Source organism: Hyaena hyaena, unplaced genomic scaffold, assembly GCF_003009895.1.
Source record: "Hyaena hyaena isolate Hyena2069 unplaced genomic scaffold, ASM300989v1 scaffold_1271, whole genome shotgun sequence".
Taxonomy (NCBI): Eukaryota; Metazoa; Chordata; class Mammalia; order Carnivora; family Hyaenidae; genus Hyaena; species Hyaena hyaena.
In genome coordinates this window covers 82306-97015 of record NW_024081904.1, presented here as the reverse complement: position 1 = coordinate 97015, position 14710 = coordinate 82306, and the positions used below count along the sequence as shown (strand labels likewise).

The window sequence follows — 14710 nt, the reverse complement described above, 5'->3', positions numbered from 1 at the left end:
CCCAGGCAGAGGAATTGCTAAGCACAATGGCCCTAGGAGGTGGAGTACCTGGGTGGAGGAAAACTAAGGAGGCCAGTGACTAGCTCAGGGTGTTTTGCATGTGGGTGGCCAATGCCGGGTGATGGATAACATCAGAGTGGCTCTGGGGTCTAAATCCTACCGGGTATTATTGGTCATCATAAGATCATTGGCTTTTATTTTAAGATAAATGGAGAGCCACTTGAGAATTTTAAGCAGAGGAATGGCGTGATATGACTTAGATTTTCTAAAGATCACTCTGGTTGCTGTATTGAGAATAGAACGCAAGGGCAGATCAGAGAGATGGATTGAAGGAGGAGAGAGAGAATAGAAGCAGCAGAGGTGGAGGTAGTAAAAAGTGCTCCATTTCCAAATATAAGTTTGGAGATTTCCTGATAGATCTGGTGGTAGCCTGAGGTTTGGGGCTTGAGCACTGAAAGAGCTGAGTTCCTCACAGCTCAGAGGGAAAGGAGGTTTTATAGGGGAGAATAGGAGTTTTGGGTTATGCATGTTGAGTCTAAGACATCAGCTACAGACATCCAAGTGAAAATGCTGAGTATAGGTCTGGAGTTATTTTGGAGGGAGATATCTGAGCTTTAAATGTAAATCTGGAGATTATTTGCATACACCTGACATTTAAATACCGTGAGACTGGATGTGATCACCAAGGAAGAAGAGAACAGGACCAAGGGCACTCGGGAAGAGAAACTTCGGACACTCCAATATAAGAGATTGGGGTGACGAGAAGACTGACCAAAGACCTGAGAGAGAGCAACTCAAGAAGTTGCTCTGTGGGTTTCTTGGAACCAGGTAAAGGAACATACTGGAATGAGCTGGTTCAAATGCTGTGGAGAGGTCAAGAAAGATGAGGATTGAGATGTTATCATTCTTTTTAGCAACATGGAGGTCCCTGGTGACCTGGACAACAACAGTTTGGAAAAGTGGTCTAGGCAACTGTCCAACTGGATCACACCCAAGGGGAAATGAGAGGAGATGGATTGCTAACAATATAGACCGCTCCTTTGCACAAAAATCAACTTTATTTGGTTTGAATGTGAGACCCGAAACCATAAAAGTCCTAGAAGAAAATGGGGATTAAGCCCCTTGACATCTGTCTTGGCAACAAGGTTTAGGATTTGACACCAAAAGCAAAAATAAATAAGTGGTACTACACAGAACTAAAAAGCTTCTGTACAGAAAACAAAGGAAACCATCAACAAAATGGAAGGGCAATGTATGGAATAAGAGAAAATATTTTCAAATTCACCCCTGATAAAGGGTTAATATCTAAAATATATAAGGCACTCATCATACAAGTTAATAGTAAAAAAAATTTCAATTTAAGAAATGGTCAAAGGGGGCACCTAGGTAGCTCAGTCAGTTTAGCCTCCAACTCTCGATTTGGGCTCAGGTAATGATCTCATGCTTTTGCGAGTTTGAGCTCCATGTTGGGCTCTGCGCCGACAGTGTGGAGCCTGCTTGGGATTTTCTCCCTCTCTCTCTCTGCCCCTCTCCAGGTTGTTTTTTCTCTCTTTTTCTCAAAATAAATAAACATGTAAAAATTTGGCCAGAGGAACTGAACATTTTTCCAAAGAAGTCATACACATGGCCAACAGGCATGTGAGAAGGTGCTCGACCTCACTAATTATCAATGAAATGAAAATTAAAACCACAATAAGATACCACCTCACACTTGTCATCAAAGAGACAAGAGGTAAGTGTTATTGAAGTTGGGAGAAAAGAGAGCCCTTGTGCATTGTTGGTGGGAATGTAAACTGGCACCATCACTATGGAAAATGGTATAGATATTCCTCAAGAAATCAAGAATAGAACTCCCATGAGATCCCACAATCCCACTTCTAGAACACATCTGAAGGAAATGAAATCACTTCCTTAATGAGATATCTGCACCCTTATGTTCATTGCAGCTTTACTTACAATAGTCAAGTTATGGAAAACAACCAAAGTGTCCATTGACAAATGAATGGATAAAGAAGTTGCAGCATATGTTTATACATATGTGCTCATCTTGCATAACTAAATTGTCATACCCCCTGATCAGCAACTCCCCATATTCCCTTACCCCCAGCTCCTATCAACCACCATTTTATTTCTTATTATTATTTTATTTTTTTCATTCTCAAGTTAGTTAACATACATAATCTAGGTTTCAGGAGTAGAATCCAGTGATTTATCTCTTACATATGACACCCAGTGCTCACCCCAAAAAGTGCCCTCCTTAAGGCTTGTATCCTTAAGGATACACTTAACCCACCCCTCTCCCCCTACCCTCAGTTTGTTCCCTGTATTTAAAAGTCTCTTATGGTTTGCCTCTCTCTCTGTTTTTTGTTTTTTTGCTTGCTTGTTTGTTTGTTTAATTTTTTGAAACTTATTGATTCATTTTTAGTTTACATCCAATTTAGTTAGCATACAGTGCAATGATTTCAGGAGTAGATTCCAGTGATTCATCCTCTATGTATAACACCCAGTGCTCATCCCAACAAGGGTCTTCCCCAGTGCCCCTTACCCATTTAGCCCATTATCTTCACTTTCAGGTCTTAAAAGTTCTCATCACAGCAAAAAATGTAACTTTTTAAGATGATGGATGTTAAGTTAGGGTGATTATACCCTCACCCCTCACACCCCCTTCAGCAACCCTTAGTTTATTCTCTGTATTTAAGCCTCTTATGTTTTGTCCCCCTCCCTGTTTTTATATTATTTTTCTTCCCTTCCCTTATGTTCATCTGCTTTGTATCTTAAATTCCACATATGAGTGAAATCATGATATTTGTCTTTCCCTGACTGATTTATTTTGATTAGCATAATATCCTCTAGTTCCATCCACGTTATTGCAGATGGCAAGATTTCATTCTTTTTGATTGCCGAGTAATACGCCATTGTATATATATACCACAGCTTCTCTATCCATTCATCCATCGATGAACATTTGGGCTCTTTCCATACTTTGGCTACTGTTGATAATGCTGCTATAAACATTAGGGTGCAGGTGCCCCTTTGGAACAGCACACCTGTATCCCTTGGATATATTCCTAGTAGTGCAATTGCTGGATCATAGGGTAGTTTTATTTTTAACTTCTTGAGGAACCTCCATACTGTTTTCCAGAGTGGCTGCACCAGTTTGCATTCCCACCAGCAGTGCAAAAGGGATCCTCTTTCTCTGCATCCTCGCCAACATCTGCTGTTGCCTGAGTTGTTCATTTTAGCCATTCTGACAGATGTGAGGTGGTATCTCATTGTGGTTTTAATTTGTATTTCCCTGTTGATTAGTGATGTTGAGCATTTTTTCATGTGTCCACTAGCCATCTGGATATCTTCTCTGGAGAAGTGTCTTTTCATCTCTTTTGCCCTTTTCTTCACTGGATTATTTGTTTTTTGGGTGTTGAATTTGATAAATTCTTTCTAGATTTTGGATACTAACCTTTTATCTGATATGTCATTTGAAAATATCTTTTCCCATTCCATTGGTTGCCTTTTAGTTTTGTTGGTTGTTTCCTTTGCTGTGCAGAAGCTTTTTATTTTGGTGAAGTCCCAAGAGTTCATTTTTGCTTTTGTTTCCCTTGCCTCTGGAGACATGCTGAGTAAGAAGTTGCTGCAGCCTAGGTCAAAGTTTTTGCCTGCTTTCTCCTTGAGGATTTTGATGGCTTCCTGTCTTACATTTAGGTCTCTCATCCATTTTGAGTTTATTTTTATTTATAGTGTAAGAAAGTGGCCCAGGTTCATTTTTCTGCATGTTGCTGTCCAGTTTTCCCAACACCATTTTTCTAAAGAGACTGTCTTTATTCCATTGAATATTCTTTTCTGCTTTGTCAAAGATTAGTTGGCCATACATTTGTGGGTCTATTTCTGAGTTCTATGCTCTGTTCCATTGACCTAAGTGTCTGTTTTTGTGCCAACTTTTATTTATTTTTAAATTTACATCCAAATTAGTTAGCATATAGTGCAATATGATTTCAGGAGCAAAATCCAGTGATTCATCCCCTACATATAACACTCAGTGCTTATCCCAACAAGAGTCCTCCTTAATGCCCCTTCCCCATCTAGCCCACCCCACCCTCAAGCCCTCTTCCCTCTCTGTTTTTATCTTATTTTTCCTTCCCTTCCCACATGATCATCTGTTAAATTTCTCAAATTCTACATATGAGCAAAATCATATAATATGTCTTCCTCTGACTTCGTTCGCTCAGCATAATACCCTCCAGTTCCATCCATGTTTTTGCAAATGGCAAGATTTCATTCTTTTTCACCACCGAGTAGTATTCCATTGTATATATACACCACATCTTCTTAATCCATTCATCAATTGATGGATATTTGGGCTCTCTATAATTTAGCTATTGTTGATACCACTGCTATAAACATTGGGGTGCATGTGCCCCTTCAAATCAGAATTTTTGTATCCTTGGGACAAATTCCTAGTAGTGCAATTGCTGGATCATAGGGTAGTTCTATTTTTAACTTCTTGAGGAACCTCCATACTGTTTTCCAGAGTGGCTGCACCAGTTTGCATTCCCACCAACAGTTCAAAAGAGAACCTCTTTTTCCACATCCTCGCCAACATCTGTTTCTCCTGAGTTATCATTTTAGCCATTCTGATCAGTGTGAAGTGGTATCTCCTTGGACCACCATTTTATTCTTTGTTTTTATGAACTTGACTAGCTTTGCTACCTCATATTTGAGTGGAATCCTGCAGTATTTGTCCTGCTGTGACTGGCTTAGTTCAGTCAGCATCATGTCCTCAACTCTCATCCTTGTTGTCACATAGTACACAATCTCCATCTTTTATTTTTTTAAGTTTTACTCATTTATTTATTAATTCTGAGAGAGGGACAAACAGAGAGAGTAGGGGAGGGGCAGAGAGAGAGAGAGAGAATCCCTAGCCAGCTCCTCACCATCACCACAGAGCCCGATGTGGAGCTCAAACTCACAAACTGTGAGATCGTGACCTGAGCCAAAAACAAGAGTTGGGTGCTTAACCAGCTGAACCACCCAGGTACCCTCGATCTCCTTCTTTTTTTAAGGCTGAATAGTATCTCATTCTATGTATACGCCATAGTTTGAATCCTTTTATCTGTTGCTTGAGGTTAATTTTTTTCCACATCTTATCTATTATGAATAGTACTTCAAAGAACATAGGAGTGAATTTGGTTTAATTTTTCCATGGGAACACATAGCAATAATCAGTCAACTCGCCAATATATGGACTAGTTGCCATATATCAACACTGTGCCAGGAGCTGAATGAGAAAGAGAAATAAAAACTAGATCCTTGTCTTCAAGGACGTTATAGCCAAGTTAGGGGTATAAATCATTTAGAAAAGAAAATGAGGGAGCTGTTAACATAGCCAATAGTAAGACCCGTAGATAGAAGTGAAAGTGAGTGGTGTATAGACTCTGGTGCTGTGGGAGCTCAGAACACAGGGAGAATGGAGACAGCGTGTGGTCACATTCAGTGGAAACTGTTTATTAACCACACAGCGTTGAACAGTGTGCCTGGTTCTCTAGGTCCATGTCGTCTGCACCTCTATCATAGCAGCTCATGCAGGGCTTGTGCCTGGCATCAGACTGTGCAATAGTTTGCCACTTATGGGCCTGTGTCATTTTACCTAATCTGTGTGAACTCTAAAATGGGGATAATAATTGTAGGAGGTAAAGTGAGTGCTAGGAACATAATAAGCATTTGCTTATTAACTTTTTTTTTTGAAATTGACACTATTGTTTTGAAATGATCCACTTACCTGGCTCTCTGCTTTGCTAGTCTCTGAGCTCCTAGAAGGCATAGAATGAGTCTTCTTTATTTTTATATATCCTGGGATATACTTACATATCCCAGACCCGTGGTTTGCTATATGGCCACACTTCGTTATGTCATGGATAACATTGTAGCTTCACTGGAGAGCTTTCATGGTTCCATAGGCAGGCTCATTGTCCAGGTGAAAAGATATTAATTAATTCTGATCTATTAATTTTACATGTACTGTGTGTAAGGGTCCACCCGGGTTATAACGATGCCTAAATCCATCTCTTCCTTTCATGATCTAGAAGGACCATCAAGGCAAGGGGATTGGGGATGCTGGAGTACTCACAGAGAGGAGCTCACAGAGCTGGGGGACCCACGACAGGGGAAACTGGCCTCCTGTGCCCTTCTCCCTTGCCTCAGCTCACAGTCAGACCTTTCTTCCCACTGTTTCTCCTGAGTTGACCCAGTAAAGTCATCCTCAAAAGTACCAAAAGTACCATGGTGTTTCTGGGGTCACTCTTCCCTTTTGAGCTCATGTCTAGACACAACCCAACCTAACAAAGAATTGGATATGAATGAACATATTTCTGAGGGCTTATGAAGAGTCAGACTGGAGTGGGGTCAATTAGACGTTATCCAGCATTTACTTGGAATGATTTTACCTTATAAGCCACGATGGCCAGAATAATTCTGTAGCCATTGAATTAATTACAACTCTCTTCAGCTCTCTGATATCTCCACTGTAATGGAAAATTCTTGGTGTATTGTCCTTATGGATAGAAGAACAAGTAATCCCAAATGTGGGTGTCAGTTATTTCTTTTGGACCTTGGAATGTATCTTAGGATTTCTGGTAAAAATTAGTTTATTTGGTATTCTAGAATCATAAGAAAGAGCAAACCAAATAACAATGCTGTAATATACAAGACAGATCAGGAGGCACTGGAGAAATGTCCATTTTCCTAATAACATTATTACAATTCTCTATTGCCTGTGCTAGGCAGGGGGAGAGATGTTTCACCCTTTGGACTGATGCTTTACACCAGCTCAAGCAGAACTATGTCCCCTTTTCTTTCTGACTAACACGTTTACTGACACCATGCTGGGTTTTGGATCTCCTAACGGAATCTCTTTGAACAGCTCACGTAGGCAGTGGTTTTCGTTATTGTCCAGAGAATAAACCTGAACTTCCACAGAACTGGCTATGAAAATCTCCACCAGACTGGACAAGCTGCTGAAATTCAAAATTTGCTTTCTTCCCTAGAAAGATACAAATATTGCTGTCCCCCATTCCTGGGATACTCCATAGAAGTAATTTACATCAGAAAGAAGTCCTTACTGGATGCTGGACACTGTGCAAAGTGTTTGGGATACAGGAATAAACTCTCTGGAGGCTGATAGTCTAGGCGGGGACCCAGGCTCATAAATGAGCACCCATAAGGGAGGTTTTGAGGTGGCAGGTGGCCATATGCATGAATGCGGCAGGAAAGTAAAGGATCATGTGATAAATTCTACCTCAGTTAGAGCAGGGAGAAGGCTCTAGAACTGAGACATGGAAGGAGAACAGGAGATTTCTGGGTCCAGAATTGTGGGAAGGAAGCCCTGGTGATTGAGGGGAGCAGCAATTCCAAGTACAGGGATCACTAGCCAAAGACAGGGGGTTACGACTGCCAGGCATGTGCCCCTGCTCATGCAGGAGGTTGCCTCTTGGGTCTTTAGCCACTTGCCAGGCTTTCTGTAGACTAGAAGCTGGGATAGAGGCACACTTGGGGTAGTGTCTGAGCCCCCCGCCCCCACCCCACAATGAAGACGGATCTGCAGGTGCCCGGGGGCCCTGCATTCTCTGGGGGCATCGTCAGCCCCTGAGCTCCCCTCTCCTGTCCACTTGGCACAACATTTCAACACAATGTCTTGTATGGCAGCCACTGTGAATACCACTTTAACTGTCACCATCTCTATCAGGGGCAACTTCACGGTGGGGCTCTGTGGGCACCCTGGATCGACCGTTGAAATCATCATGGTGTTATGCAGGCAGCAAACACCATAAACTGGAGAGATGAGTGACAGCATCTGATGTTGGAGGGCCGAAGCATGGGGATGACGAGGGGGGACATCCCCATGGTCACTATTTATTTGTTTACCTAACTGTAAAATTCTCTCTGGGAACTGCATAGACAAAGCCTGCTTTATCTGTCCAAACATGAAACGCGAGGTAAAGACACACGTCAAATGAAGGCAGCCTTTTTAGTCACAGTCAATACTTTTTGAAATTTGACAACAGGTTCTGTTAAATTCAAGAGCCTATTTCCTGTTTTGGGCTTACTTTATTTGGGGTTGGCAATAATTTAGTGATGACTCTTTGGCAGCAAGCACCAGTCATGACTGTAAGGAAGCACAGCACAGCCGATGCCCAGTATGCCTTCCAGCCCCCAACGGGCAACGTCTTACATTTCCGTATCTTCTGAAACTTCTGCTTCGTGCACTGGCTTTCAAACATTCGTTTTATTGGTAGGCAGAGGGCAAATCTTCCTTTTCAGTGCTTTGTCGGCACCATCCTTCTCCCTGTTTACTCGATTTCTTGATTGACATCTTAATCTCTGTGCGTTCTTGCTTGGCAAAGAGTCTACAGCTTAACGCAGCTGGAGGGGATGTTGGGAAGCCACGGTGACAATCTGGGACAGTTGTGGGGAGCCACACCAAGACACCAAGTGGGGGTGGAGACATGTCCTGGAAAAGGACATGCTCAGGGCGAGCCCCAGGTTCCTAGCTCGGGTGACTAGGTGGATGGTGAGGCCCATCACCAACACAGAAGAAAAAGTAGGTGTCCTTTGCATCTGTTTTGTTGAAGGTACATGAGGGACATCCAGGTGGAGATTTAATAGACAATTACTCATGGCGGTCTAGGACTTGGAAGTGAGTAGGGCGAGGCAGTGTCTTCCTCTGCACTTAAGCCTGTGTGTGACAAAATTCCAATCCCTCCCCCACCCCCTCAAAAATCAGGTCACACAAGAGTTTGCAATCCACACCAAGGAAACATGTTTATTTTGATATCGGCTTCTCAATCCCCCATTTCCTATTTTCTGCCAGAGACAGACTGAGAAAGAATGTGGAGCCGGAAGAACCAAAGTATGTAGAGAAACTGAGTAAGAATAAACCCCACTGGGGTGCCTGGGTGGCTCGGTCGGTTGAGCACCTGACTCTTGATCTTGGCTCAGGTCTTGATCTTGTAGTTTGTGAGATCGAGTCCCACATCTGGCTTTGTGCTGACAGCTCACAGGCTGCTTGGTATCTCTCTCCCTCTCTCTCTCTGCTCCTCCCCTGTGCACTCTCTTTCTCTCTCTCTCTCTCTCTCAAAATAAATAAACACTTGAAATTTTAAAAAATTAAGAAGAAATCCAAAGTGCTGAGTACCATAGCCACTCAGAACAGCTCTTTGGTTTTCTCATTGACCCTCTGGCTGTACTGGGTAGCTGGAAGTTCTTGGAAGAAGCAGATAGCAGTTTCAGCAATTTACCACATTGAACATGAATTTTCTGCACAGGCAACAGATCAGCATAGTACATCTGGCCCCAAGTGCCTGTGGTGGTATAATGAGTTAACAGCAGAGTCATCTGACAGATGAGAGAATCACCCTGGCGGTTAGGATGGGTTGGACTGGAGAGAAGGCATGCACAGAGCACGCCGCACGGGTAGCGCAGTTACCCGGAGTGGTGTTTCTCTGTGACCCAGTGGCTCCAACTTACCGGCAGACTGGAAAGCTGGAAGCACCCGTGTTGATTCTTTTCCTGAGAAACCACACTTCTCTTGTCTTTTCAGCCAAACCATGCTTTGGTCCGCACTGGCACTCCCACCTCCCGATTGGACACCCGGAGTCCCTCTACCACCTGCCACTCTGCAAGACAAGCCCAGCTGCCCCCATGGTGGCAACAGCTGCCGAAGGCTGAGCTCTCCAGCCCTGAAGAAGATAAAAGAGGAACTGAGTTCCCCTGAAGTGCGCAGAATTGCCTTGTAGGAAAGAAAAGGGAACTGCCTTCCACTAGAGAACCCAAGGTTTCTGAAGGGTCATCACTTGCCAGAGGTGGGTGGCAGTTATTTGTTTGAGGGACCCTTTATAAAGAGCTACGGGGGCCTTTATGTGATGGAATAGGGCTCCAAATTCCCATCTGTGATGAAGTTGGCTTGGAAGTTAAAGGAGAGAATGTGGGGAAGTCACACTGCATAGCACCTGGTATTTAGTAGATGCTGGATACACGGTGGTACTAATCACCTGAGGAGTGGAGAGGAGCGGCTATGATCACACTTCAGACCAGGATTTGAATCTCAGCTCCACCCCTTCCCAGCTACAAGATGTAGGGCACGTCATTAACTTCTCAGAGCCACAGTTTTACTCTCTCCAAAACTGGGTCAACAGTATCTACCCCTGAAGTTACTGTGACTCTTAAGATCAGATGAAGTAAGTAAAAGGCTTTACTTTGAGGTAGTATTAGTAATATTTTTGGAAATAGCTGATCATAGGGCTTTTTTCACGCTTCATATTTCTAAAGAGAATACCCCTTGATAGGGTCAAAATTCTACTGGGACAATACCCAGGTCTCTACACTGCAGTGAATCTAAGCTATGTGTTGACCTAGACTGATATTAACAGATCTGTTCTTTTAGGGGCCAGGGAGAGTGTAAATAGCATAGGCTTTGTGGGCCAGCCTGTCTCTGTCCCAAATCCTCAACTCTACCATTGTCAGGCCGACTGAAGCCAAAAACAGTATGGAAACAAATGAACGTGGCTGTGGTCTAATGAAACTTGGTTTACAAAAACAGGCAGTTGGCTCAATTTAGCCTGTGAACATAGTTTGCTGACTTCTGACTTAGACATATACATGTAGCTCATCTCACATGTGGGTGCTCGTTGATGTGGCATGGTTAAGAGAAAAGCAGAAAAGAACTTCATCCTCCCACTACCATCCCCCATGATATGCCAAATACTAAAAATTCCACTATTAGAAAGTCATTCCTTTGAATTAACCATTGATCCACAGAGAAAGGAGAGGTGCCTGGTGCAAGGTAAATAGAGAATATAAGGATTAAGCTTTAATTTGAATTGTAACATTGTGTGCCTCTAGAACTGACTCGTCTTGACTCTGCTGGGAGTCACCAAGCACCTGGAGGGAAGAGAATTAAAAATGGGTAGAAGGAAGGAAGAAACGGAACAGATCTGACTAGGACTTTCTCTCAGGTCTTCCAAATCAAACGTCTCCTTAGACTCCTTCCCCTTCTGCATTCCATACCCCTTTCAAGCCAAGATTTCTTTATCACAAAGAGCAACCCAGAGAGTTGATCCTTCACTGCCTCTTTCCGAGACAGTGAGTGGCTGCTTTCAACAATTCTGAAAGCCTGGAGCCCTTACGTTCCGGGTTTGCATCTCTCAGAATAGATGTGCAAGGGGGCAGCCGGCCGTTTTTCTGTACTCCAAGTCTGGTGCCCAGATTAACAATGACACCGGTATAGAGGTCCTTTTCTTCCCTTCCCAGTCTCTCAACCCCACCTCTCATTCCCACCCCCACTGGCAGCCCACTTCTTCCCCCAAAACTGGGAACAAGAATCCGAATTCAGGGGGTAGGACTCACGGCAAAGGCTATTTTAGTGCAAGGTCAAAATTATGTTAGGGGCGAATCTCATTTGTGCCTCCAGTGGCTGTAGATTGATCTTCGCAGGGGGGAAATGGCAGGCTGTGGAGACATCCTCGGTCAGCATGACAGGGTAGCAAAGGTATCTATTTGTGAAGATCACTTGGTCTAAGAAACTGTGATCTGTTTCACTTCCAAGGGCAGCTGCAGACAAAATCCTGTCTGTAGAATAAGAAAGCCATTCCCAGTGTCCCACCAGGGTGCTCTGCTCTGTGTCTCCCAGATGGCCCTCACCTCATCCCCCATCACAGAACTATCACTTGCCATGTTTCCCAATGTCCTGTCCTCTCTGCGTATCCACACCTCCAGTCTCCTATACTCACTTTTCGGGGACCACAGCGCCCTTCAGCACAGCTGCTTCTCTGAGCCCTGCCAGAACTTGCATGTACGCCTCGCTCCAAGGGCCATGAGCCACTGGAAGGCACATGTGCCTCCATGAATCGACCATTGCCACGACCACCATACCCAAGAATATTACCCAAACCCAAAGCATTCCTCGGTGCTCAATTAATGTTTGTAGAATTAATTCACAATAGACAACGTTAACGCTCGCATCACATGAATGGTTACCTTCTCCAGTGCTAATAAAGAGGGAGGAGACTATGTTAACCACTAATGTCTCTTTGCCCCACCCCACCCCTGAGACCTCTGAGGGGGGTGAACGCTGGGAAGAGGGGCAAGTCCACGCCCATCTAGCCTCCTGGGAGCCCAAATCCTTCGGCACACCTTTTCCTTTCCATTCACAGCTGCCCCCAGCCCATGTAGCTTAGAAACTAATCTGGCATTTGAACTTGATTCAAACAGAAGTAGATATGATTCAATAAATCTAGTTCAGCTGTCTTTAGCTTAACTTAAGTTTGTAATCCATGGTGCAAATGTGTGCTAAGAATGCATCGATCCTCCTGTCCCCAAGTTAAAAGATAGAAAAATATTCTTGGATTTTCCATTACATTTAAGGTGAAAGTCTTTATGAAAGAGAACTTTTTCCTGAAGCAGTTCAATCTGGGATGGGGAGAGGGGGGCAAGGCAGGGTGAGGCAGGAAAGGAGGGAGAAGCTACGTGAGGGGCAGTAGCATGCTCACCACGGCTCAAATCCAAGTACAACCGAATATTCCATGTCTCAGGACTCACTTCCGGGAGGCCTCGTGAAATACTGTCTCAGGAAAATCCACCGCAGAAGTGGGGGAGAAGAATATATCCACCAGATCTTGACGCAGTGGGACGTTGGTAAAGTACTTCCCTTGTCCTTTACAGGTGCACATGTGTGGCACCAAGAAGTTCCCACCGTGAGTCATGCCGTAGTGGCAACAGGGACCCCCAAAGGGAAGGTGAGTGGCATGAAGTGCAGGCCCAGGGTCCACGGTCAGGCTGTGCTTTTCTTGGTCCCTGCAGAGGTAGCTGGAGCAGAACAAGGGTCCGAGGCCTTGGGTATGGTGAGCACAAGAGTTGTCCAATATGCTGAACCTCCCTGCCGTGAGTGTGGGGCTTGCTGGAACGTGTTTTCTACACATGCTCTCTTGCAGAGATGGGCTTTATTCATTTTTAATGTTTATTTATTTTTGAGAGGGGGGAGGGGCAGAAAGGGAGACAGAGGATCCAAAGCGGGCTCTGTGCTAACAACAGAGAACGCAAGACGGGGCTCGAACTCACGAACCTGAGCCGAAGTAGGACACTTAACCAACTGAGCCACCCAGGCACCCCAAGATGGACTTTATTTTTTTTTCAACAATTCATTTCTTCATTCATTCATTGACTGATTGATGCCCCCCATATACCAAATGCTGTGGTATTTAGAAACAGCTCTGTCTTTCAGGATCAACGGAAGTACCTCATCCGCTGTTTAAAAGCAACTTCAGGCTGCCTCCTTGGCTGATCCCTCCTGAGGCTCGCCCAGCTGCTTGGACCAATGGCTCCATTTGTTTTACTCAGAAGAGTTGAGCTGCGCACAAAATTCACGCTGCTGGGCCCGAAGGCTACAGGTGGCCCTGGAAGAGAATGTGTCTCTTTTTCCAAGGAAAAAGTCAATCCAGTAAACCTGAACACCGCTACTTATCCATCCCTCCTTTCCATGTCATCATTTTATAAACACTCAGGCCCAGAGCATGAGGTGCGGAGCCCCAAGGTTCCAGAAGGGCATCTTGCACTGTGAACTCAGACTCCAGGAGGGAAGTCAGCTGCAGAAGCCTGGAATGTGGGCGCTGTCCTTAAAGGACGATCTAAAGTAAATACTTATAGATTAGACATAAGAAATTACTAATTTTTTTAGATTTCTGTTTCATCCATCTGTTACGTCATTTGGCTATGGTTCACCACGACCGAGGCCACATATAAATAGCTTCATGTCACAGATGTGGAAACTGAGGCCGAGAGATTAAATAACTTGAGGAAGATCACAGAGCCAGTAAAGGGTATTTTTAGGACTAGAGCCATCGTTTGTAAGTGACCATCACCTTTGTCCTACCCAGAGGTTAAGCCCGCCCTGGCCTGTCCTCCAATCCATTGACCGATCAGCCCAGCAATGGCCGTTGCCAATCCTTGTCTGCCATATGGGAGACGGGGGCCTTAGGACCCAGGGGTTTCCCTCAAGGTACTTCAGCCGAGTATTGTCAGCGGGCAGGATGCCAGCGCTCAGGGCTCCATCTTCCCTCCCATGCCCTCCATCAAGCCCCCTCCTCCCTCACCTTGCACGGAAGCCAACTCACTCTTGGTACATTCAGTGTTTTTCCATTCCAGTGAGCCGCTCAGCCTTTACTTTGATTTGGGTGCAAGCAGCTGCAGGTGCCTCAAGTCATCATCTGCTCTCTTTCCTCCTCTCTCACTGCAATGTCATCCATGTTTACTTGCTGCTCTGGACTTTAGATTCTGTCAGAATGCCAATCGGCTGGGCCGCCAGGCACCACAGCTGACAGTCAAATCTGTGATGCCGAATCCTTCTTCTGGAAAAAAGGGCTAAAGAGGTTAATACACTCAAGTCAGGATAAACACACCAGCTGTTAGAGTTTCTAATATTTAATATCATTATCAAATAAATAACTCAGGAAAAAAAATCACACACACATACGCACACACATACACACACACACCATAAAAACCCACAGCAGCCCACAGCTTCATCCACGGCGGTTAAAGCGAATATTAATAAATTATCTTAAAAGCTTCCACAATGGGGTAATGGCTAGGACACAATTAAGAAAACATTTGCATATAGCCTGCTGCTGTTCTTGTCCAGAGACAGTCTCCCCAGGTCAGTTGGAGA

The 14710-nt window shown here is 44.3% G+C and overlaps 1 long non-coding RNA gene across 1 annotated transcript; it reads left to right on the top strand.

The window, feature by feature from the left end:
• Positions 1-10062: 10062 nt before the first annotated feature.
• Positions 10063-13707, top strand: LOC120224852. Its single transcript, XR_005526682.1, has 2 exons — positions 10063-10226; positions 13268-13707. It is a non-coding gene; the product is annotated as an uncharacterized LOC120224852 (long non-coding RNA).
• Positions 13708-14710: the final 1003 nt, after the last annotated feature.